This window comes from Phocoena sinus, chromosome 1 (assembly GCF_008692025.1).
Source record: "Phocoena sinus isolate mPhoSin1 chromosome 1, mPhoSin1.pri, whole genome shotgun sequence".
Classification (NCBI taxonomy): Eukaryota; Metazoa; Chordata; class Mammalia; order Artiodactyla; family Phocoenidae; genus Phocoena; species Phocoena sinus.
In genome coordinates, this window is record NC_045763.1 from 89,750,978 (window position 1) to 89,775,874 (window position 24,897).

At 38.8% G+C, this 24,897-nt stretch overlaps 1 protein-coding gene across 4 annotated transcripts in view; it reads left to right on the forward strand.

Annotated features, from left to right (window-relative positions):
• The window catches only part of CDC14A (cell division cycle 14A), a 188,460-nt gene that overhangs the window by 46,044 nt on the left and 117,519 nt on the right, over nucleotides 1-24,897 (forward strand). The window lies entirely within an intron of this gene.

A 24,897-nucleotide genomic window follows, 5' to 3' on the forward strand; every position in this document is an offset into this window, starting at 1 on the left:
GCTTATATTCTGCTGGGGGAGACAAAGAAATAAAAGGTCAGTGATAATGGCTTTGTGGTGGTGTGCTAGTGTTTGGCTAGTTCAGATTGGAAGTTCAGAGAAGCTGAACTTTGTCTTTGAGGTGATAAGAGTTAAGCTGATAAAGAGGAAGAACGTTCTAGGCAGAGGTAATAGCAAGTACAAAGGCTTTAAGGTGGGCATGAACTTGTGTATGACTGAGGAGCCAAGAGAAAGCCGATGTGGCTGGAGCACAGCGGGTGAAAAGGCTGACGCAGCGATGAAGTGTGAGGTCTCCGCCAGTGTTTGTGTGTGAGGGGAAGAGTTTGGATTTTATTCTCCATGACTTGGGAAGCTGTTAGAGAGTTGAAATGATCTGATTTGCACTTAAAAGGACTTTTAAAACTCATCTTTTAGAAACCTACTCAAAGCTCTCCATGATACCAGTTATCTCTGGGTTTCAAATTTCTCTTATGCTACTGTGCCACGATGGTCTGAGTGTTTATGTGTCTGCCTTCCCTGTCATCTTCATTTTTATATCCCTAAAATATAGCTCAGTGTCTACAAGCAGACAGTGAAAGAAGAGGTGCATTTGTCACATGGTTGTCACGGGCATTGGCAAAGCCTATTGTGCTGCTGGAATTTCATTAGAATGGAGACCTCCTTTCTTATATTAGCTATCACTTAAAGCTAAGGGAATAATATCTGTAGTGCTGTGATGTAATTCAGGTACCGAGCCTTCCGACTTCTGTAAGAATAACATTTCTAATATTGGTCGTCAACTATAATTATGTCTCAGAAATACCTGTGGGCCTGACCTGTCATATCTGGCAAATCAGAATCTCAGGTGGGAGAAGCTAAGATATCTATATCTTAAACAGCTTTAAAGGTTTTTCTGAGGAATATTTGAAGTTGTGATCCCCTGGCTTGGAAGATCTGAAGTAACATACAAAGGATGCTCCCTGAGGTCAGGAATATATTTGCCTGTTCTTGCATATTATCCATGGTGCCTGGTACCAGTAACTGCTGTATGAAGAAATTAATTACCTGTATGTAGAACTTTGGAGAATTCTCTGCTCATCTCCTTTTCCTTTCTTCTCCCTCTTCCTAATTTTCCTTACTATGAGTAAATCTGCAATGCAAGTCTTTTTTTTTTTTTGCAATGCAAGTCTTGATGCTGATGAAAAGATGATGGTGAGAAATTGCTGGCCAGGAGTGAAGGGGGTGTTTTCTGGAAGTAGTGAGGTCTGTCTACCTGCAGTAGTGAGCTGGAATGAGAGGGAAATTTCCAGTAGCTGCAGGGAAGGTGGATGGACTTCTATATATTACATATTGGGTATGTATGCAATAGATAGATCTGTGGGTTGGATTTAAATTATTTTTATTAAGTTGAAGTTTCCTTTACTTGTTTCAGTTCTACTGTTGGGAAATTAGTAAACTAAAGTACTTAAGGAACGTAGTTACTTCTTAAAAAAGGTATATACATTTAAGAATGATAAACCATATTATGTTCTTGTAGGATACATTTGTCATGTGGCATCTATTTGAACAGTTTGGGATCATGCACAGTAAAATTGCCACTGAATCCTTTCTGCAAACACCTGCCTGGTGGGCAAAGCTCTTGCTTCTCTGCTTTCTCTAAGCAACAACTCTTTGTAGATACTGGAAGAGAACAACCAGTTCCTCATTTGTGTTCATTGTTGGCTTTCTATTCTTGAGTCAATTCAAAGAACAGTAGCTTACAAGTTACTATGAGATTCTAGATCTGAGATTTAGTTCACATGCTGTGTGGCTTCTGTCTTAGAAGTTTTCAAATTGAAAAAGCATAAGCTGACTATATTCAAAAAGGAAAAAGCTCTTTTGTTTTTGGTCCCTCAGGTGCATGCTCTAGTTACGAACATGAATACAATGGATTGTCTGGTCTACCTCCTTCCTTCCTAGGAAATCTTAGGCAGCTGTAAGTTGCCTTAAGTCATAGGAAGCGAGCCACACTTTTGTCTTATGGAGCCTGGGTTGGGTTCCATACCTGGCAAGTTTGGCCATATTCCTCTTGTGTGTGTCCAGAAAGTTTTTGACCTTTCTCATTCGTTTTTCTTCCAATTATTTTGCTCTATTTACATTGAGAAAATCTTTTTCCTCTCATATTTTCCCTGCCTCCCATTGCCTCAGATTTGAAATTAGTCCTAATCATAATGCCAAATATTGAGGAAAGCTATGCATTTTGAAGTGGAATTAGATGTAATAAAGTACCAGTCAGACATTTGAAATAATTCAAGGTTCACTTTAGAGTCATTGTAAACATGTTCATTGATCTCATGTTTTTCTAACCTAGCCTTTCCTCAAGTACTAGCATTGAGAGAAAATAATTTAAAAAGCAAACATACTTATTTAATTTAATTATTTTGTTTTAGTTTTTGAAATATGTTTTCTACTACATTTTATTTCAGATATCTGATTTCAATGATAATATGGAATATATCATCATTTTTGGACTAGGCTACAAGACTAACAACCATAAGATTTTATCTTTGGGAAACTGTTTCCAGAAATCTAAATATTAGCTTTTGGAATAGAATTCAAATAAGCTTTTGGAATAGAATTCATTTGCAAGTTAAGGGCTTTCTATAATTGGTCATAGGTATTAAGAGGATTTAAACACTGATTCTTGGTCTATTACAGTGGATCTACCATCTGCATTTTCATAATAAATGAAGTTATGGTTCTTGCCTTCTAAGTTTGATCAAATTCAGTTCTTGGTTTAAGGAACTACTCTTCTCACTTTTTTTTTTTTTACTTTTCTTTTTTAATTTGAAAGGTTTTATGAAATAAAGCTCATATTATACCCAGAATTAAACAGTGAATGTCAGTATGAGGAGTTTTTAATATGAAACCATTTCGTTTGAGAGTATGTATTATTCAAGTGGTATTCTGGAGTGAGTCTATTTTTGTGCTTTATGCAGAGACTGCCTTCTGATGATGAATGATAGATGATATACAAGGTGTATCTTTTATCTGTGTGTATTTATCTGTGTGTTATAACATAACAGCCCTGTACTCAGCTTATGTGAGACTAGGGACTCAGGTTTTCTTGGGACCAAATATTTTCTCCTTTTCCCCTTTAAAGGTGTCCCCTTAGACTTCTGTGTGCTGAGAATATTGGCTTAGTGTTTCCTTGGTTTGCTTAACAAGGGGCTGGAGTAGTTCAATGAGATACAACCAGCTCAGCAGTATCTGTTTTGGGACATGATCTCTCCTCAGGCAGGAGAAGGCTGTAGTACTGAGACACTACTAGCAAGAGATGTATATTTGTCGTGGCTATAGCTGTCAGTTCTGGAAGGACATCTTTTCAGGCTGATTCTGACAGTTCTGTTTCCCGTCAAATTAGATGGAAAGATACACGTGGCTGATGTTGTCTGCAATTTTCCTAAATTACCCATCAAAGAGCTCCCAGTGGTTTCACTCTAATTACACCCATGAGAGTGATGGAGAGAGGATTTCTATTTTAAACTAATTCTCACATAAATAAAGTCTGCTCCCTACTCACTGAATATCAAATCCCAAATTCAAATTCAAATGTGAAGCAACAACACATGAGAGTATTACAGAGCAGCCATCACCTTACCAAAAAGCACAGTCATTTCTAGACCTTGTTCTGAAGAGGATGCCAGATGATTTTTAAGTATTTTTTGGGCAGAAGTAAGTGATGGAGGTAGAGACCTAACATGAGGTTCTGCCTTTCTTCTATAATTAGTGTTGCCTCCATATTTTCAAGCAGATGCATTGTCTAACACTCTGCAGGCCTTGTAATCTGTGGTTTAATAGACTCAAAACTTGAAGAACAGGAAGAATGACTTTCTTTAACAACGTGTTCAAAGACTTAAGATGCATTCATTCTTGTTCTGTTTTAATTAGACCAGTAGAATAAACTTAAAATAGACTGAATAATGCAAGTTGTTTTAACTCTACAGTTGCATTTCTGGTTTGTAATTAGTCTTACCTATCTAATTTGTGATTGTTTAACACTGAATATTTTTATTTCTGTAAGCAGTTAGAACAAAAGTAGAATCAGCTGTGCGTTTGGGAAATGTTTGCCTTTTTCCTATTTTAAAATTTTATTTTAAAGTTGAATGCAGATATTGTTTTCTCAGTCTCTGGTTATAATGGGAGGAAATGATAAAGAAGAAAAATGTTGCTAAAAATAAAAAATTAAGCATTTTATTTGTGCTTGTGTATGACAGTTAAGACTTAATGCTGTCTTCAGGAGAAAGCAGTTTATAAATTAAGTGCCCTGACACTTAAGAAGTCTGAGAACCAAGTCTTGGGAGGCAAGGAAGGGACTTTAAAAGTTTTGTTTCAGCCCTTTGCAGTTTCTCACCTCATCATGTGTTTTTATAGATGTTCATTCCATGGACTTCTGTGGTTTATGTTTTGTAGATAACTGGTAATTGCTCTCCTCTCCTAAAAACAAACCCAACCTGGTAATCTTATGCTTCAGCTCGTGAGAAGTTCACATGAGGAAAAATGAGTACAACATCCACTCTCTTCTGGTTACTTTGTTAGAGAGAGATGTGGGCCACATCAGCGAGCTTCTGATATTTTGACAATGGGTTGATAAAACAGGAACCAGTGCATTTATTTTGTGGTTGTTGATACTAAGGCACCAGGAGACTCAGGAGACCCTTTGAACAGGCAAAACTGAGAGTAGGATCGATATCTGTATGCTAAAATGAGAGGGTTGAACTAAATGATGGTCTGTATGTTGCACCTTTGGTATATAGCAATCATGAGGGATGTTTACATCCGCATGTTTTGATGTTTATATGTATAGGCAGGCTTTAGGGCTAAGGTGTCAGAAGTAATAGCAGTTGTGGATCCTGATTCACATGGATACAGGTGGTGAAAAGGAGAAGAAAAAAATATTTTGGGATCAAAGTTTATCTTTTTCCTGTGGTCCCTTGCTATAGAAGAGCCATGTGTCAGGTACAATTCTGAGCACTTTACATACATTATTAATTCACTTAATCTTCCCAACAAGCAGCCTAATGAGGCAATTACAGTATTATCCCCACTTCATAGGTAAGAATACGGAAGCACAGTAATACAGCTCATAAGTGAAGAGCATGGCAGTTTGGCTGTGGACTTGGGGTGCCTAACCACTCCACACTGTCACCTGCTCTCTGGAGAGGTGATCAGTATTCTGTGACCCTGTCATGCTTGTTCTCACATAAAACACTCTCTTTCTCTCCACTGTTTTATCCTGCAGCCGTTAAACATTTTTTGAGTGTGTGCTGTGTGCCAGGCACAGTGGTGAGTCTTGTAGATACAGAAGAGATAGAAATCCTGCTCTCAGAGATACAAGCCTAGCCAGGGAGATAGACTAAAATAACCACAGAAATGTGTGATGACAAACAAGGGTAAGAGTTGGAAGGAGAAGGGCAGGGAGCTTTGAGAACATAAGGCGGGGGCCTGATCTCATCAAGTTGCCAAAGAAGGCTGCCCTGCCAAAGTGGCTTAGAGCTGTGGTGCCAGGAGGCCATCCAAATGCTACCGTGATGCAAGGAAGACTCAGGTGGAGTCTGGTCCCTTTGTGGACCATTCCCCAGCCCCCTTTAGAGCCCTTGCTCTCAATAGCTTTAAGTACCATAATGATGTTGCAGACTTTTCCTTGTGTCCCTGTATGTGTGCAGGTTCCTATGCAGATTATAAGCATGAAGTAAATACATGCTGGTCTTTGGTGACTGTGTTCTGTTCCACTTCTTGCTTCCTGCCTTTTATCACGTTTTGGGAGTGGCCGAGTGTTGCTTCAGAACAGACACGGGGAAGTGGGAGAGTGAATGTCTGGGTCGGGTAGCCTGCCTTGGCTCTTGAAATACTTTCTGTAAGCTTATACAGATCATTTGATCTTGTGCCCCTATGTTTGAAATCAGTTTCTTTCTTACTTTCTCTTTTAGCACACCATTGAAGTATTGTCTCTAAGTACATAGTTTGATGTTTTCATATAACTGGGATCAGAAAGTTAATTCCACTAGGTCCTCTGGGCATTACCACTAAAGTTGTAGGACACATTTAAAAAATCTCATTCACTAATTATTAAATGAGCTGAATTAACCCTCTAGGGCAGGTGCACTCGTTGTATCTTACCAGGTTAATGTAGTCATTCACTAAACATATACATATTTACTGAGCATCTTCAAACGAGGCCTTGTAAGGCTTATAGAAGTATGGAGCACTTGGTTACTGCACTTAAGGAGCTTCCTACTTTAGCATAAAGGAAAATAATTGCAACAGAGTTGTGAGGGGCGCATCAGGAAGTGGACTGGAGGGCCTGTGGGAGCTAGACTGCCTGACTCCACTGCACCCTAGCTTTGTGGCCTTGAGGCAATGGGTTCTCTGCATTTCACATGTAAAATGGAATTTGTGATTGTGAGGATTAATGAGCCAAATTATGTAAAGTGCTTAGAATAGTGCCTGGCACATAGTATATACTATATATCTTTTATTATTATTATCATCATTATCATGGTCACTATCACTCTTATGGTCAAGCCTAAAGGTAAGGGGAAGGGTTTCTGAACTAAAGGAGAAAGACATCGTGGAGGTGGTATTTGAGTTAGGTCTCAAATGAAATAGGAAGAATTTTAATAGGCAGAGAGGGTGTGGAGAGGATTCCAAGAAACCTCAGGTGCTAGAAAGTATCACCTATGGTTAGGGAACGGTGAGGAGTCCAGGCTAGTGGATGAAGTTCTTTCAAGAAACAATGACAAATTCACCTGGAAAGGTGGATTAGGACCTTATCTTGGTGAAGAGTTGGCAATCTGGCCGGGCTTTTTGAGCAGGATTGAGTCTCTCAGAGCCCTGTTCTAGAATTCCTGCAGTAGGCAGGAAATGGAGGCTGAGAGAAATAGTGTAAGTCTTAGCATGTGATGATAGGGCTTGAAAAAAGGTGATGATGATAGTCATGAAAAAAAAGGTCAAGTGCATATCTGCTGGAGAACTAATGAAACTTAAATATTCAGGGCCCCTCACATGCTCAGAATCCTAGTGGTGGTTTTGTAAAATTTGAAAAGCTATTTGTATCCTTTGCTTCTTTCTCTAAATGGTGTGTTTCAGACCCCCAAATCTGGTTCCATGCCATAATTGAAAGAGACTGTGGAGAAAGAATCAGTCTGTATATTGATTTGATGAGGGTAGATAGAGTGAAGCAGAGAGACCAGAGTTAAAGACAACTTGTGAGATTTTGTCTGGGTGATGGGGAGGGACCTGATAGGAAAGGGGGATGATGGGAGAAGCCAATTAGGGAGAAGTGGTTTCAAACCGAGCGAGTGTTCTAGATTGGTTAGCTTCACCAGGGAAAGAACATTTTCTTTTCTTTAAACCTCTGCGCATCCCTATCCTCAATTGCTGTCTCGCAAGTGTGATAATTTTAAGTTATATGGGGGCTGGAGAAAGGGGTCCAAATATGACTGCTGATTAGTGGGCTAGAACCCAAAGCACATGTCTTAGGGACATCTTTGTAATGTCTACATTTAGTACTCTGTGTATGCTAAGCCTAGTTTTCTGGAACCTTTAAAGAAAGTCTCTCCTTTTTTGGTATATCTTTGGTATAGATTCTTCTATATTCAGCAAATTTTAGTGCTTCTAGACTATTTTCAAGTTATAACATCTGTTTTCTGGAAACTTCTATTTTGAAGAAATTTAATTGACTCAGAAGTGGTTGGTAATGCTGCTTTCATAGCTATCATGTCAGTGTTCCTATGGAAGTACCTGACTGGTAAAGGCTGTTCTCAGCCTTTGTTACCTCTTTCATAAACAAGTAAAATATTAAATAACAGGGAATCAAAAGCCAAAATTGAAGAATACTCTCTCAGATGGCCAAATAGAATCTTCAAGAGTATTTTTACTTTCCAGATCACAAAATATAAATATAATTGACACAGGGGCTCAGGCTTCATTTTTAAATATATTACGGGTGTGTGTTGGCTTTGCCATCAGGCTTTTTGTGGGAAATAATAACACCTAAAAACAAAGCTAAAAACATAGTAAGATCTGAGGCAAATGTCCCCAGGGAAAGACCATTAGCAAATTCATGACTCAGAGTCTGGTTTAGACTTCTATATTAAACCATGTGTTGTTTAAAGAATCATCCCTTGTGTATCAGAGGGATTAAATTATCTGAGTAGAGAAATACAGTTGTAAATTTCAAACTGCTTCTGAAATTCACATATATTATTTTTTGACAGGCTTTAAGAATTTAATGACCATAGGATTTAGTTTAAAGAAATGAGTTAGAAGTATTTGCAGATTAATTCTAAGAGGATTTTATTTTATTTTTAACATCTTTATTGGGGTATAATTGCTTTACAATGGTGTGTTAGTTTCTGCTTTATAACAAACAGAATCAGTTATACATATACATATGTTCCCATATCTCTTCCCTCTTGCGTCTCCCTCCCTCCCACCTTCCCTATCCCACCCCTCCAGGCGGTCACAAAGCACCGAGCCGATATCCCTGTGCCATGCGGCTGCTTCCCACTAGATATCTACCTGGCGTTTGTTAGTGTGTATATGTCCATGACTCTCTCTCGCCCTGTCACAGCTCACCCTTCCCCCTCCCCATATCCTCAAGTCCGTTCTCCAGTAGGTCTATGTCTTTATTCCTGTCTTACCCCTAGGTTCTTCATGACATTTTTTTCCCCTTAAATTTCATATATATGTGTTAGCATACGGTATTTGTCTTTTTCTTTCTGACTTACTTCACTCTGTATGACAGACTCTAGGTCTATCCACCTCATTACAAATAGCTCAATTTCGTTTCTTTTTATGGCTGAGTAATATTCCATTGTATATATGTGCCACATCTTCTTTATCCATTGATCCGATGATGGGCACTTAGGTTGTTTCCATCTCCAGGCTATTGTAAATAGAGCTGCAATGAACATTTTGGTACATGACTGTTTTTGAATTTTGGTTTTCTCAGGGTATATGCCCAGTAGTGGGATTGCTGGATCATATGGTAGTTCTATTCGTAGTTTTTTAAGGAACCTCCATACTGTTCTCCATAGTGGCTGAACCAATTCATATTCCCACCAGCAGTGCAAGAGTGTTCCCTTTTCTCCACACCCTCTCCAGCATTTATTGTTTCTAGATTTTTTGATGATGGGCATTCTGACTGGTGTGAGATGATATCTCACTGTAGTTTTGATTTGCATTTCTCTAATGATTAATGATGTTGAGCATTCTTTCATGTGTTTGTTGGCAGTCTGTATATCTTCTTTGGAGAGATGTCTATTTAGGTCTTCTGCCCATTTTTGGATTGGGTTGTTTGTTTTTTTGTTATTGAGCTGCATGAGCTGCTTGTAAATTTTGGAGATTAATCCTTTGTCAGTTGCTTCATTTGCAAATATTTTCTCCCATCCTGAGGGTTGTCTTTTGGTCTTGTTTATGGTTTCCTTTGCTGTGCGAAATCTTTGAAGTTTCATTAGGTCCCATTTGTTTATTTTTGTTTTTATTTCCATTACTCTAGGAGGTGGGTCAGAAAGGATCTTGCTGTGATTTATGTCATAGAGTGTTCCGCCTATGTTTTCCTCTAGGAGTTTGATAGTTTCTGGCCTTACGTTTAGGTCTTTAATCCATTTTGAGCTTATTTTTGTGTATGGTGTTAGGGAGTGATCTACTCTCATACTTTTACATGTATCTGTCCAGTTTTCCCAGCACCACTTATTGAAGAGGCTGTCCTTTCTCCACTGTACATTCCTGCCACCTTTATCAAAGAGAAGGTGTCCATATGTGCGTGGCTTTATCTCTGGGCTTTCTATCCTGTTGCATTGATCTATCTTTCTGTTTTTGTGCCAGTACCATACTGTCTTGATTACTGTAGGTTTGTAGTATAGTCTGAAGCCAGGGAGCCTGATTCCTCCAGCTCCTTTTTTCATTCTCAAGATTGCTTTGGCTATTCGGGGTCTTTTGTGTTTCCATACAAATTGTGAAATTTTTTGTTCTAGTTCTGTGAAAAATGCCAGTGGTAGTTTGATAGGGATTGCATTGAATCTATAGATTGCTTTGGGTAGTAGAGTCATTTTCACAATGTTGATTCTTCCCATCCAAGAACATGGTATATCTCTCCATCTATTTGTATCATCTTTAATTTCTTTCATCAGTGTCTTATAATTTTCTGCATACAGGTCTTTTGTCTCCTTAGGTAGGTTTATTCCTAGATATTTTATTCTTTTTGTTGTGATTGTAAATGGGAGTGTTTTCTTGATTTCACTTTCAGATTTTTCATCATTAGTATATAGGAATGCCAGAGATTTCTGTGCATTAATTTTGTATCCTGCTACTTTACCAAATTCACTGATTAGCTCTAGTAGTTTTCTGGTAGCATCTTTAGGATTCTCTATGTATAGTATCATGTCATCTGCAAACAGTGACAGCTTTACTTCTTCTTTTCCGATGTGGATTCCTTTTATTTCCTTTTCTTCTCTGATTGCTGTGGCTAAAACTTCCAAAACTATGTTGAATAAGAGTGGTGAGAGTGGGCAACTTTGTCTTGTTCCTGATCTTAGTGGAAATGCTTTCAGTTTTTCACCATTGAGGATGATGAAATGCAGACCAATCACTGTGGGTTTGTCATTTATGGCCTTTATTATTGTTGACGAAAGTTCCCTCTATGCCTACTTTCTGCAGGGTTTTTATCATAAATGGGTGTTGAATTTTGTCAGAAGCTTTCTCTGCATCTATTGAGATGATCATATGGTTTTTCTCCTTCAATTTGTTAATATGGTTTATCACATTGATAGATTTGCGTGTATTGAATAATCCTTGCATTCCTGGAATAAACCCCACTTGATCATGGTGTATGATCCTTTTAATGTGCTGTTGGATACTGTTTGCTAGTATTTTGTTGAGGATTTTCGCATCTATGTTCATCAGTGATATTGGCCTGTAGTTTTCTTTCTTTGTGACATCCTTGTCTGGTTTTGGTATCAAGGTGATGGTGGCCTCGTAGAAGGAATTTGGGAGTGTTCCTCCCTCTGCTATATTTTGGAAGAGTTTCAGAAGGATAGGTGTTAGCTCTTCTCTAAATGTTTGATAGAATTCGACTGTGAAGCCATCTGGTCCTGAGCTTTTGTTTGTTGGAAGATTTTTAATCACAGTTTCAATTTCAGTGCTTGTGATTGGTCTGTTCATATTTTCTATTTCTTCCTGATTCAGTCTTGGCACGTTGTGCATTTCTAAGAATTTGTCCATTTCTTCCAGATTGTCCATTTTATTGGCATAGAGTTGCTTGCAGTAATCTCTCATGATCTTTTGTATTTTTTTTTTTTTTTAACATCTTTATTGGGGTATAATTGCTTTACAATGGTGTGTTAGTTTCTGATTTATAACAAAGTGGATCAGCTATACATATACATGTGCTCCCATGTGTCTTCCCTCTTGCGTCTCCCTCCCTCCCACTCTCCCCCTCCCACCCCTCCAGGCTGTCCCAAAGCCCCGAGCTTATATCCCTGTGCCTTGCGGCTGCTTCCCCCTAGCTATCTACCTTACTATGTTTGTTAGTGTGTATATGTCCATGACTCCCTCTCGCCCTGTCAAAACTCACCCTTCCCCCTCCCCATATCCTCTAGTCCGTTCTCCAGTAGGTCTGCGCCTCTATTCCTGTCTTATCCCTAGGTTCTTCATGACATTTTTTCCCCTTAAATTCCATATATATGTGTTAGCATACGGTATTTGTCTTTGTCTTTCTGACTTACTTCACTCTGTATGACAGACTCTAGGTCTATCCATCTCATTACAAATATCTCAATTTCATTTCTTTTTAAGGCTGAGTAATATTCCATTGTGTATATTTGCCACATCTTCTTTATCCATTCGTCCAATGATGGGCGCTTAGGTTCTTTCCATCTCCGGGCTATTGTAAATAGAGCTGCAATGAACATTTTGGTACATGACTCTTTTTGAATTTTGGTTTTCTCAGGGTATATGCCCAGTAGTGGGATTGCTGGGTCATATGGTAATTCTATTTGTAGTTTTTTAAGGAACCTCCATACTGTTCTCCATAGTGGCTGAACCAATTCACATTCCCACCAGCAGTGCAAGAGTGTCCCCTTTTCTCCACACCCTCTCCAGCATTTATTGTTTCTTGATTTTTTGATGATGGCCATTCTGACTGGTGTGAGATGATATCTCATTGTAGTTTTGATTTGCATTTCTCTAATGATTAATGATGTTGAGCATTCTTTCATGTGTTTGTTGGCATTCTGTATATCTTCTTTGGAGAAATGTCTGTTTAGGTCTTCTGCCCATTTTTGGATGGGGTTGTTTGTTTTTTTGTTATTGAGCTGCATGAGCTGCTTGTAAATTTTGGAGATTAATCCTTTGTCAGTTGCTTCATTTGCAAATGTTTTCTCCCATTCTGAGGGTTGTCTTTTGGTCTTGATTATGGTTTCCTTTGCTGTGCAAAAGCTTTGAAGTTTCATTAGGTCCCATTTGTTTATTTTTGTTTTTATTTCCATTACTCTAGGAGGTGGGTCAGAAAGGATCTTGCTGTGATTTATGTCATAGAGTGTTCTTCCTATGTTTTCCTCTAAGAGTTTGATAGTTTCTGGCCTTACATTTAGGTCTTTAATCCATTTTGAGCTTATTTTTGTGTATGGTGTTAGGGAGTGATCTAATCTCATACTTTTACATGTACCTGTCCAGTTTTCCCAGCACCATTTATTGAAGAGGCTGTCCTTTCTCCACTGTACATTCCTGCCTCCTTTATCAAAGAGAAGGTGTCCATATGTGCATGGGTTTATCTCTGGGCTTTCTATCCTGTTCCACTGATCTATCTTTCTGTTTTTGTGCCAGTACCATACTGTCTTGATTACTGTTGCTTTGTAGTATAGTCTGAAGTCAGGGAGCCTGATTCCTCCAGCTCCTTTTTTCGTTCTCAAGATTGCTTTGGCTATTCGGGGTCTTTTGTGTTTCCATACAAATTGCGAAATTTTTTGTTCTAGTTCTGTGAAAAATGCCAGTGGTAGTTTGATAGGGATTGCATTGAATCTGTAGATTGCTTTGGGTAGTAGAGTCATTTTCACAATGTTGATTCTTCCCATCCAAGAACATGGTATATCTCTCCATCTATTTGTATCATCTTTAATTTCTTTCATCAGTGTCTTATAATTTTCTGCATACAGGTCTTTTGTCTCCTTAGGTAGGTTTATTCCTAGATATTTTATTCTTTTTGTTGCAATGGTAAATGGGAGTGTTTTCTTGATTTCACTTTCAGATTTTTCATCATTAGTATATAGGAATGCCAGAGATTTCTGTGCATTAATTTTGTATCCTGCTACTTTACCAAATTCATTGATTAGCTCTAGTAGTTTTCTGGTAGCATCTTTAGGATTCTCTATGTATAGTATCATGTCATCTGCAAACAGTGACAGCTTTACTTCTTCTTTGCCGATGTGGATTCCTTTTATTTCCTTTTCTTCTCTGATTGCTGTGGCTAAAACTTCCAAAACTATGTTGAATAAGAGTGGTGAGAGTGGGCAACCTTGTCTTGTTCCTGATCTTAGTGGAAATGCCTTCAGTTTTTCACCATTGAGGATGATGTTTGCTGTGGGCTTGTCATATATGGCCTTTATTATGTTGAGGAAAGTTCCCTCTATGCCTACTTTCTGGAGGGTTGTTATCATAAATGGGTGTTGAATTTTGTCAAAAGCTTTCTCTGCATCTATTGAGATGATCATATGGTTTTTCTCCTTCAATTTGTTAATATGGTTTATCACATTGATAGATTTGCGTATATTGAAGAATCCTTGCATTCCTGGAATAAACCCCACTTGATCATGGTGTATGATCCTTTTAATGTGCTGTTGGATTCTGTTTGCTAGTATTTTGTTGAGGATTTTTGCATCTATGTTCATCAGTGATATTGGCCTGTAGTTTTCTTTCTTTGTGACATCCTTGTCTGGTTTTGGTATCAAGGTGATGGTGGCCTTGTAGAAGGAATTTGGGAGTGTTCCTCCCTCTGCTATATTTTGGAAGAGTTTCAGAAGGATAGGTGTTAGCTCTTCTCTAAACGTTTGATAGAATTCACCTGTGAAGCCATCTGGTCCTGGGCTTTTGTTTGTTGGAAGATTTTTAATCACAGTTTCAATTTCAGTGCTTGTGATTGGTCTGTTCATATTTTCTATTTCTTCCTGATTCAGTCTTGGCAGGTTGTGCATTTCTAAGAATTTGTCCATTTCTTCCAGATTGTCCATTTTATTGGCATAGAGTTGCTTGTAGTAATCTCTCATGATTTTTTTTATTTCTGCAGTGTCAGTTGTTATTTCTCCTTTCTCATTTCTAATTCTATTGATTTGAGTCTTCTCCCTTTTTTTCTTGATGAGTCTGGCTAGTAGTTTATCTATTTTGTTTATCTTCTCAAAGAACCAGCTTTTAGTTTTATTGATCTTTGCTATCGTTTCCTTCATTTCTTTTTCATTTATTTCTGATCTGATTTTTATGATTTCTTTCCTTCTGCTAGCTTTGGGGTTTTTTTGTTCTTCTTTCTCTAATTGCTTTAGGTGCAAGGTTAGGTTGTTTATTCGAGATGTTTCCTGCTTGTTAAGGTGGGCTTGTATTGCTATAAACTTCCCCCTTAGAACTGCTTTTGCTGCATCCCATAGGTTTTGGTTCGTTGTGTCTCCATTGTCATTTGTTTCTAGGTATTTTTAAATTTCCTCTTTGATTTCTTCAGTGATCACTTCATTATTAAGTAGTGTATTGTTTAGCCTCCATGTGTTTGTATTTTTTACAGATCTTTTCCTGTAATTGATTTCTAGTCTCATGGCGTTGTGGTCGGAAAAGATACTTGGTACAATTTCAATTTTCTTAAATTTACCAAGGCTTGATTTGTGACCCAAGATATGATCTATCCTGGAGAATGTTCCATGAGCACTTGAGAAAAATGTGTATTCTGTTGTTTTTGGATGGAGTGTCCTATAAATATCAATTAAGTCCATCTTGTTTAATGTATCATTTAAAGCTTGTGTTTCCTTATTTATTTTCATTTTGGATGATCTGTCCGTGGGTGAAAGTGGGGTGTTAAAGTCCCCTACTGTGAATGTGTTACTGTCGATCTCCCCTTTTATGGCTGTTAGTATTTGCCTTATGTATTGAGGTGCTCCTATGTTGCGTGCATATATATTTACAATTGTTATATCTCCTTCTTGGATCGATCCCTTGATCATTATGTAGTGTCCTTCTTTGTCTCTTCTAATAGTCCTTATTTTAAAGTCTATTTTGTCTGTTATGAGAATTGCTACTCCAGCTTTCTTTTGGTTTCCATTTGCATGGAATATCTTTTTCCATCCCCTTACTTTCAGTCTGTATGTGTCTCTAGGTCTGAAGTGGGTCTCTTGTAAACAGCATATATAAGGGTCTTGTTTTTGTATCCATTCAGCCAATCTGTGTGTTTTGGTGGGAGCATTTAGTCCATTTACATTTAAGGGAATTATCGATATGTATGTTCCTATTCCCATTTTCTAAATTGTTTTGGGTTCGTTATTATAGGTCTTTTCCTTCTCTTGTGTTTCTTGTCTAGAGAAGTTCCTTTAGCATTTGTTGTAAAGCTGGTTTGCTGGTGCTGAACTCTCTCAGCTTTTGCTTGTCTGTAAAGGTTTTAATTTCTCCATCAAATCTGAATGAGATCCTTGCTGGGTAGAGTAGTCTTGGTTGCAGGTTTTTCTCCTTCATCACTTTAAATATGTCCTGCCACTCCCTTCTGGCTTGTAGGGTTTCTGCTGAGAGATCAGCTGTTAACCTTATGGGGATTCCCTTGTGTGTTATTTGTTGTTTTTCCCTTGCTGCTTTTAATATGCTTTCTTTGTATTTAATTTTTGACAGTTTGATTAATATGTGTCTTGGCGTATTTCTCCTTGGATTTATCCTGTATGGGACTCTCTGTGCTTCCTGGACTTGATTAACTATTTCCTTTCCCATATTAGGGAAGTTTTCAACTATAGTCTCTTCAAATATTTTCTCGTTCCCTTTCTTTTTCTCTTCTTCTTCTGGAACCCCTATAATTCGAATGTTGGTGCGTTTAATGTTGTCCCAGAGGTCTCTGAGACTGTCCTCAGTTCTTTTCATTCTTTTTTCTTTATTCTGCTCTGCAGTAGTTATTTCCACTATTTTATCTTCCAGGTCACTTATCCGTTCGTCTGCCTCAGTTATTCTGCTATTGATCCCATCTAGAGTACTTTTAATTTCATTTATTGTGTTGTTCATCGTTGCTTGTTTCATCTTTATTTCTTCTAGGTCCTTGTTAACTGTTTCTTGCATTTTGTCCATTCTATTTCCAAGCTTTTGGATCATCCTTACTATTATTATTCTGAATTCTTTTTCAGGTAGACTGCCTATTTCCTCTTCATTTGTTAGGCCTGGTGCATTTTTATCTTGCTCCTTTATCTGCTGTGTGTTTTTCTGTCTTCTCATTTTGCTTATCTTACTGTGTTTGGGGTCTCCTTTTTGCAGGCTGCAGGTTTGTAGTTCCCACTGTTTTTGATGTCTGTCTCCAGTGGCTAACGTTGGTTCAGTGGGTTGTGTAGGCTTCCTGGTAGAGGGGACTAGTGCCTGTGTTATGGTGGATGAGGCTGGATCTTGTCTCTCTAGTGGGCAGGTTCACGTCTGGTGGTGTGTTTTGGGGTGTCTGTGGCCTTATGATTTTAGGCAGCCTCTCTGCTAATGGGTGGGGTTATGTTCCTGTTTTGCTAGTTGTTTGGCATAGGTTGTCCAGCACTGTAGCTTGCTGGTCGTTGAGTGAAGCTGGGTGCTGGTGTTAAGATGGAGGTCTTTGGGAGATTTTCGCCGTTTGATATTATGTGGAGCTGGGAGGTCTCTTGGTGACCAGTGTCCTGAAGTTGGCTTTCCCACCTCAGAGGCAGAGCCCTGACTCCTGGCTGGAGCACCAAGAGCCTTTCATCCACACGGCTCAGAATAAAAGGGAGAAAAAGTAGAGAGAATTAGTAGAAGTATGAAGAAAGAAAGAAAGAAAGGAGGGAAGCAAGGAAGGAAGGAAGAAAGAAAGAAAGAAAGAAAGAAGCAAAGAAGGAAAGAAGGCAAGAAGGAAACAAAGGAGGGAGGGAGGGAGGAAGGAAGGAAGGAGGGAAGGAAGGAAAAAAGAAAGAGAGAAGATACAGTAAAATAAAATAAAGTATACTAAAGTTATTGAATTAAAAAATAATTATTTAGAAAAAAAAAAGGGATGAATAGAACCTTAGGACATATGTTGGAAGCAAAGCTATACAGACAAAATCTTACACAGAAGCATACACATACACCCTCACAAAGAGAGGTAAAGGGGAAAAAATCATAAATCTTGCTCTCAGAGACCACCTCCTCTATTTTGGATGATTCGTTGTCTAAAGGAGGGAAGGAAGGAAGGAAGGAAAGAAAGAAAGAGAGAAAGAAGGAAAGAAAGAAGGAAAGAAGGTAAAGTATAATAAAGTTATTAAAATTAATTATTAAGAACAAAATTAAAAAAAAAACCATGAACGGATAGAACCCTAGGACAAATGGTGGAAGCAGAACTATACAGACAAGATCTCACACAGAAGCAGACACATGCACATTCACAAAAAGAGGAAAAGGGGAAAAAATCATAGGTCTTGCTCTCGAAGCCCACCTCCTCAGTTTGGGATGACTCATCTATTCATGTATTCCGCAGACGCAGGGTACATCAAGTTGATTGTGGAGCTTTAATCCGCTGTTTCTGAGGCTGCTGGGAGAGATTTCCCTTTGTCTTCTTTGTTCTCACAGCTCACAGGGGTTCAGCATTGGATTTGGCCCTGCCTCTGCATGTAGGTCGCTGGAGAGCTTCTGTTTTTTGCTCAGACAGGACGGGGTTAAAGGAGCCGGTGACTCGGGGGCTCTGGCACACTCAGGCGGGGGGTGGGGGGGAGGGAGGGACACTGCGTGCGGGGCGGGCCTGCGGCGGCAGAGGCTGGCGTAATGTTGCACCAGCCTGAGGCGCGCCGTGCGTTCTCCCGGGGAAGTTGTCCCTGGATCCCGGGAACCTGGCAGTGGCGGGCTGCACAGGCTCCGCGGAAGAGGCGTGTGGATAGTGACCTGTGCTTGCACACAGGCCCCTTGGTGGCGGCAGCAGCAGCCTTAGCGTCTCCCGCCTGTCCCTGGGGTCCGTGCTTTTAGCCTCGGCTCGCGCCCGTCTCTCCTAAGAGGATTTTAATTTATCAGGTTGGTCTGCTGTTCTGTAAAATTGGTCCAAACTTTATATTTGTTACATTGTTTCTCAATGTGTGGTGTGCACATTTTATTTTATTTTATTTTACTTTTTTCTTCCACATTTATTGAGATACAATTGACATACAGCATTGTATAAGTTTAACTATTGACATACAGCATTGTATAAGTTTAAGGTGTGTAACAATGATTTGAGTCACATACATCATGAAATATTATCACTGTAAGTTTAGTGAACATCCATCATCTCAGATACAAAATTAAAGAAACAGAATTTTTTTTTTTTTTTTTTTGCGTTACGCGGGCCTCTCACTGTTGTGGCCTCTCCCGTTGCGGAGCACAAGCTCCGGACGCACAGGCTCAGCGGCCGTGGCTCACAGGCCTAGCCGCTCCGCGGCATGTGGGATCTTCCCGAACCGGGGCACAAACCCGTGTCCCCTGCATCGGCAGGCGGACTCTCAACCACTGCGCCACCAGGGAAGCCCGAAACAGAATTTTTTTATGATGAGAATTCTTAGGATTTACACTCTTAACAGCTTTCATATATAACATACAACAGTGCTAATTATATTTATCATGTTGTACATTACATCCCTAGTACTTATTTATCTTATAACTGGAAGTTTGTACCTTTTGACCACCTTCATTCAATTCCCCCTCCTGTGAGCCCCTACGTGTGGTAACCACAAATCTGATCTCTCTTTCTATGAGTTTATTTGTTTGTTTTTGAGATATAATACTTATAATACTATGTTAGTGCCTGTTACACAACATAGTGATTTGGTATTTCTGTACATTTCAAAATTATCAACATGGTAATAGTCTAGTTGTGATATGTCACCATTCAAGATACTGTATAGTTATTGACTATATTCCCCACATCGTGCATTTCATACCCATGACTTATTTATTTTGCATCTGGAAGTTTGTACCTCTTCATCTCCCTTACCTATTTCTTTCCTCCCTTCACCTCCCTCACCTCTGGCAACCATTGTTTTATGTTTGTTCATTTGTTTTTTAGATTTCACATATACGTAAAATCATACAGTATTTGTCTTTCTCTGTCTATTTCACTTAGCATAATACTCTCTAGGTCCGTCCATGTTGTTGCAAATGGCAAGATTTCATTCTTTTTCATGGCTCAGTAATATTCCATTGTGTATTACATCTTCTTTATCTATTCATCTATTGATGGGCACTTGGGTTGCTTGCATATCTTGGCTATTTTTGTAAATAATGCTGCCACAAATATAGGGGGGCATATATCTTTTCAAATTAGTGTTTTTGTTTTCTTTGAATAAATACCCAGGGGTGGAATTTCTGGATCCTATGGTAGTTTTATTTTTAATTTTTTGAGGAGTCTCCCTACTTTTTTCCATAGCAGCTGTACCAATTTACATTCCCAGTGCAGTGCAGAAGGGTTTTGTTTTCTTCATTTGCTGTTTGTTGTCTTTTTTGATAATAGCCATTCTGACAGGTGTGAGGTGATATCTCATTGGGGTTTTGATTTGCATTTCCCTGTTGTTTAGTGATGTTGGGCATCTTTTCATGTGGCTGTTGGTCATCTGTATGTCTTCTTTGGAAAAGAGTCTATTCAGATCCTCTGCCCATCTTTTAATTGGGTTGTTTATTATTTTTTTTTATTTTTTTGCGGTACGCGGGCCTCTCACTGTTGTGGCCTCCCCCATTGCGGAGCACAGGCTCCAGATGTGCAGGCTCAGCGGCCATGGCTCACGGGCCCAGCTGCTCTGTGGCATGTGGGATCTTCCCAGACCGGGGCACGAACCCGTGTCCCCTGCATCGGCAGGCGGACTCTCAACCACTGCGCCACCAGGGAAGCCTGGGTTGTTTATTTTTTTGATGTTGAGTTGTATGAGTTCTTTGTATATTTTAGATATTAACCCCTCATCAGATATATCATTTACAAATATCTTCTCCCATTCAGTAGGTGTTCTTTTTGTTTTTCTGATAGTTTCCTTCACTGTGCAAAGCTTCTTAGTTTGATATAGTCCCCTTTATTTTTGCTTTTGTTTCCTTTGCCTGAAAAGACATATCCAGAAAAATATTGAGATTGTTGTCAAAGAGAGTACTATGTTTTATTCCAGAAGTTTTATGATTTCAAGTCTTATATTTAAATCTTTAATCCATTTTGAATTTATTTTTGTGCATAATGTGAGAGAGTAGTCCAGTTTGATACTTAAGCATGTAGCTGTCCAGTTTTCAATACCATTTATTGAAGAGCCTGTCTTTCCCACATTGTATATTCTTACCTCCTTTGTTGTAGATTAATTGTCCAATGGCATTTTTCACAGAACTAGAATAATGCTTAACTGTGTATGGAAACACAAAGACTTCAAATAACCAAAACAATCTTGAGAAAGAAGAGCTAGAGGTATCATGCTCCCTGATTTCAAACTATACTACGAAGCTACAGTCATCAAAGCAGTATGATACTGGCACAAAAACAGACACATAGATCAACAGAATAGAATAGAGAGCCCAGATAATGAACCCACACTTGAATGTGCAATTAATCTTCACAAACATTTTACAGATTTAAGAGTCATGTATTTTAAAATTCATTTATGTGTAGACTCTGTGGCAAGTGATACTGGTTTTCCATTTATAGCAATGATATAAACCATTTTAGAATACATTGATTTAAGTTAAAAGGGTATGTCTTTAAAGAGAAATGGTAATACGTGGTGCTACGTATGGTGGCAGAAGTTGAGAAAGTTGATGCATGATTAATTGAAGTTTGGGAAACATTGGCTTATTTGTAAATAATATTTTATACTAGCTTGTAGTACTGTAATTTTAATTAATTGTTAAATAAAAACCTCATAGTCATTTTAATTGTTTGACTCTTACTTAGTTAAAAGTAAGAACATATATGTCAAATGCTGTTCTATTGAGAAGGTTTATAGGACTTCCTGGCAAAGAGTAGGGCAATTTTATAAAAGTCATACATATACTCACTAATTTCAAGGATAAATTGGCATGGCAAACCAAGCACTATGCAGAAGGCTTTTGTTAAATTTTATCAATCAAAAGTTGGGGAAGATTCTTCGGTTTGGGTTCATATATGCTAATATTTAGTGAGAAGAGTAGACAGCATATTATTTTTTCCCTGAGAAGCAGAAAAGGAAAACCAGGATATTTAGAAGATGCTTTGAAGTTAATTTTATCCAGAAAGTATTTTTAGAAATATTAGAATATCTGGGAACAAATCTTTGAGTAATAGTTAAATATAGGTTTTATTTTTATTTAACATTTCATAACTGATTTAGTTACTCCACATTTAAAAAATAAATTAATACACCTTACTACAAAATACAAGAAATGTGGAGATAGTAGAAAATATAAGTAGAAATTCCTTCTTCTTCTACTAATATTCCCCCAGCCCTATTCCTTAGGCACAACTACTGTTAACAGTTTGAAGTCACCTAATTTTATTTTATTTATTTATATTTTTGACTGTGCCATGCGGTTTGTGGGATCTTAGTTCCCCGACCAGGGATTGAACACGGGCCACAGGGAACCCATGGCTGCCAGGGAATTCCCCTGAAGTCACCTATATTTTTTTTATAAATTTATTTTTAAAAATTTTTGGCTGTGTTGGTCTTCGTTGCTGCGCACGCGCTTTCTCTAGTTGTGGTGAGCGGGGGCTACTCTTCGTTGCTTATTGCGGTGGCTTCTTTTGTTGTGGAGCATGGGCTGTAGGTGTGTGGGCTTTGGTAGTTGTGGCACGCAGCTCAGTAGTTGTGGCTCTAGAGTGCAGGCTCAGTAGTTGTGGCGCACAGGCTTAGTTGCTCCGTGGCATGTGGGATCTTCCCAGACCAGGGATAGAACCCGTGTCCCCTGCGTTGGCAGGTGGATTCTTAAACACTGTGCCACCAAGGACGCCCTGAAGTCACCTAATTTTTTTTTTTTTTTTTTTTTTGCGGTACGCAGGCCTCTCACTGTTGTGGCCTCTCCCGTTGTGGAGCACAGGCTCAGGACACGCAGGCTCAGCGGCCATGGCTCACAGGCCCAGCCGCTCTGCGGCATGTGGGATCTTCCCGGACCGGGGCACGAACCCGTGTCCCCTGCATCGGCAGGAGGACTCTCAACCACTGTGCCACTGGGGAAGCCCTGAAGTCACCTAATTTTAAAAGTCAAGTGTAATGGCATTTAGAAATTGGAAGAGTAGGAATCTTTTTGTTGTTGTTGTTCCAGATTCTGCTTCCATTACCTGCATCTACATTTTTAAGCAGATATGATGTATGGAATTACTGTGGGCTTTGGAGTCAGATCTGTGTTCGAATTCTAACTGCATCACAGAGCAGCAATGCGAGTTTGGGAAGTTCCTTACCTTTCTGAGTGGGAAGTTCCTTACCTCTCTGAGCTTTAGGTTCCTCAACAGCAAAGGCTTAATGTTGTTTTATTTCCAGCCTCTGATCTGGCCTAGTCTGTCTCTCTGTCTCTTTTTAATAGGAAACATATCTAAGAAGACCTAGCATAAGAATCCATGACATTTTTTCTCCTGGAGAAATGGAATTTGGTATTTTAATGACCACAATGTGCATGCATTCAGTAATACACTCCTTTATTAGAACATTTCACCACCCTCCCAAGTACCTACCATCAGGTTGTAAAAGGACATTGTATTTACCTGCCCCTGGAATCTTCCTGGAATTTAGATGGCCTCTGTTGGGTTTCACTTTGCACTTATTAATAATTTAACATTGGGATAAAAATAAAAAACAAAAGACTCTCATCTTACAGTGTGAGAACATGGGTCATGTGTGCTAAGTCATGCAGGTAAGATGAGTAGCAAAACTCAGTGGGGTATCCAGTCTAAAGAGCTCTTTCATGTGGGCTGTTGTGTACCTCCTGTAGAATGATTGCCTTAGAATTAAAGAGAATTAATGTAATTGCTCCTGAAGAGGGAAATGTATTTTTGCTTTTCAAAGGTGGTTGTATAAGCTTTAATTATCTAATCCAAACACAGGAGCTTTCTACAAGCAGCTTTCCCTTTTAGCAGGCATAGTCAGCTTGCAAATACTGCTGCATCTTTAGGTTTGAAAAATCACTGCATCATAACCAACTCTGTTGAGTATATTATATAACCTGCTCGTTAGGGAACAACAAAGTCCTGTTTTAATATTGGTTACTGAAAATGGTCTTTAAAGCTAGGGTTGGTTTACGTGGATTTTTGTAATTATTTGAGCTGCAGCTTGAGATATGGTTCTCCGTTGGTGGAATCTGTGTCTCATGTCTCGATCATTGTTTTACTGTGGTTTCATTTTCTGTGCTGTTTTTGTTTCATATTCAATTTGCTTTGTTTGGTGTGTGCTTTATCAGACCTTCTTGTTTACTTGTCACAGGAATATGGAGCTTTCTTAATAAAGTTAGAAATATCTTTTTATGTATTTATTTTAGCTTTCTTTCTTTAGAGAATTGAAATGTTTTCTAGTCCTGAAATTATTAATAATTAAGTACATGTAATATATTGCTAGTGGAACAGCGTAAAGCTCAAAGAAACTTTGTAAGTAGAGAAGGAAACCCTACTTTTTAAGAACTGGGACTCTGTCATTCTTGTTGAAATGCATAGTTTTTTGTTTTTTTGTTTTTTTTTTGTGGTATGCGGGCCTCTCACTGTTGTCGCCTCTCCCGTTGTGGGGCACAGGCTCCGGACGCGCAGGCCCAGCGGCCATGGCTCACGGGCCTAGCCGCTCTGCGGCATGTGGGATCTTACCGGACTGGGGCACGAACCCGTGTCCCCTGCATCGGCAGGTGGACTCTCAACCACTGCGCCACCAGGGAAGCCCCATAGGGTTTCTTTTTTTTTTTTGATATCTGTATATCCATAGGAATAACTGATATTTATGGAAAACCATTTTAGTCTACAGTGCCTAGTCAACCATTTCAAAAATTATTTCTCTCTTGTCTTTACAAGCTTATAAATATATATATATGCATATATGTATATGTACATATACGTTATATGTATTTATTTATATAAATATATAAAAATTATATGTAATATTACTATATGTACTAATGCATAGGGTTTTGATGTTGGAACATATTAAGGAAATAATGTCATTCTTTCTAGGTAGAGAGGATTTTAGGGATGAAAGTTGATTGAAACTCTAGAGGAAAATGATCAGTGCTCCTGTCTGAGAATTAAAATATTAAATTGCTCTTAGAATAAAACCAGCCTTTCCTCATGGTTTGCAGTGCTCTTCACAATCTGAACACTACCTGGCTTTCCCTTCGCCCGCTGCTCTAGTCACACTCATCTCCTCTGTCCAACTCACCAAGCTCTTCCCCACTCAAGGACCCTGGCCCTTGTTGTTCCTCCTTTCCCTTAGCTGTTCCCATGGCTCTCCTGAATGTCTCGAAGAGACCCCTCCCTGACCACGTCAAGGTATTAAGTAAGTCTACTCTCTTTCCAATACTCTGCTTATTTCCTTTTCAGCACTTATCTCAGACTGTATTTCTTTTTGTTAATTACTTTGTTTTGCCCCACAAATGTAATTTCTATTAAGAGAGGTGCCAGTACCTGATAAAGTGCCTAGCAGCTAGTATATAGTCAATAAGTTGATTAAATGGAAGTTATTTACTGGTTTTAAGAGCTCTTTTTTGTTTGTTTCTTTATTTATGATTAGTTTATCATGCTGGACT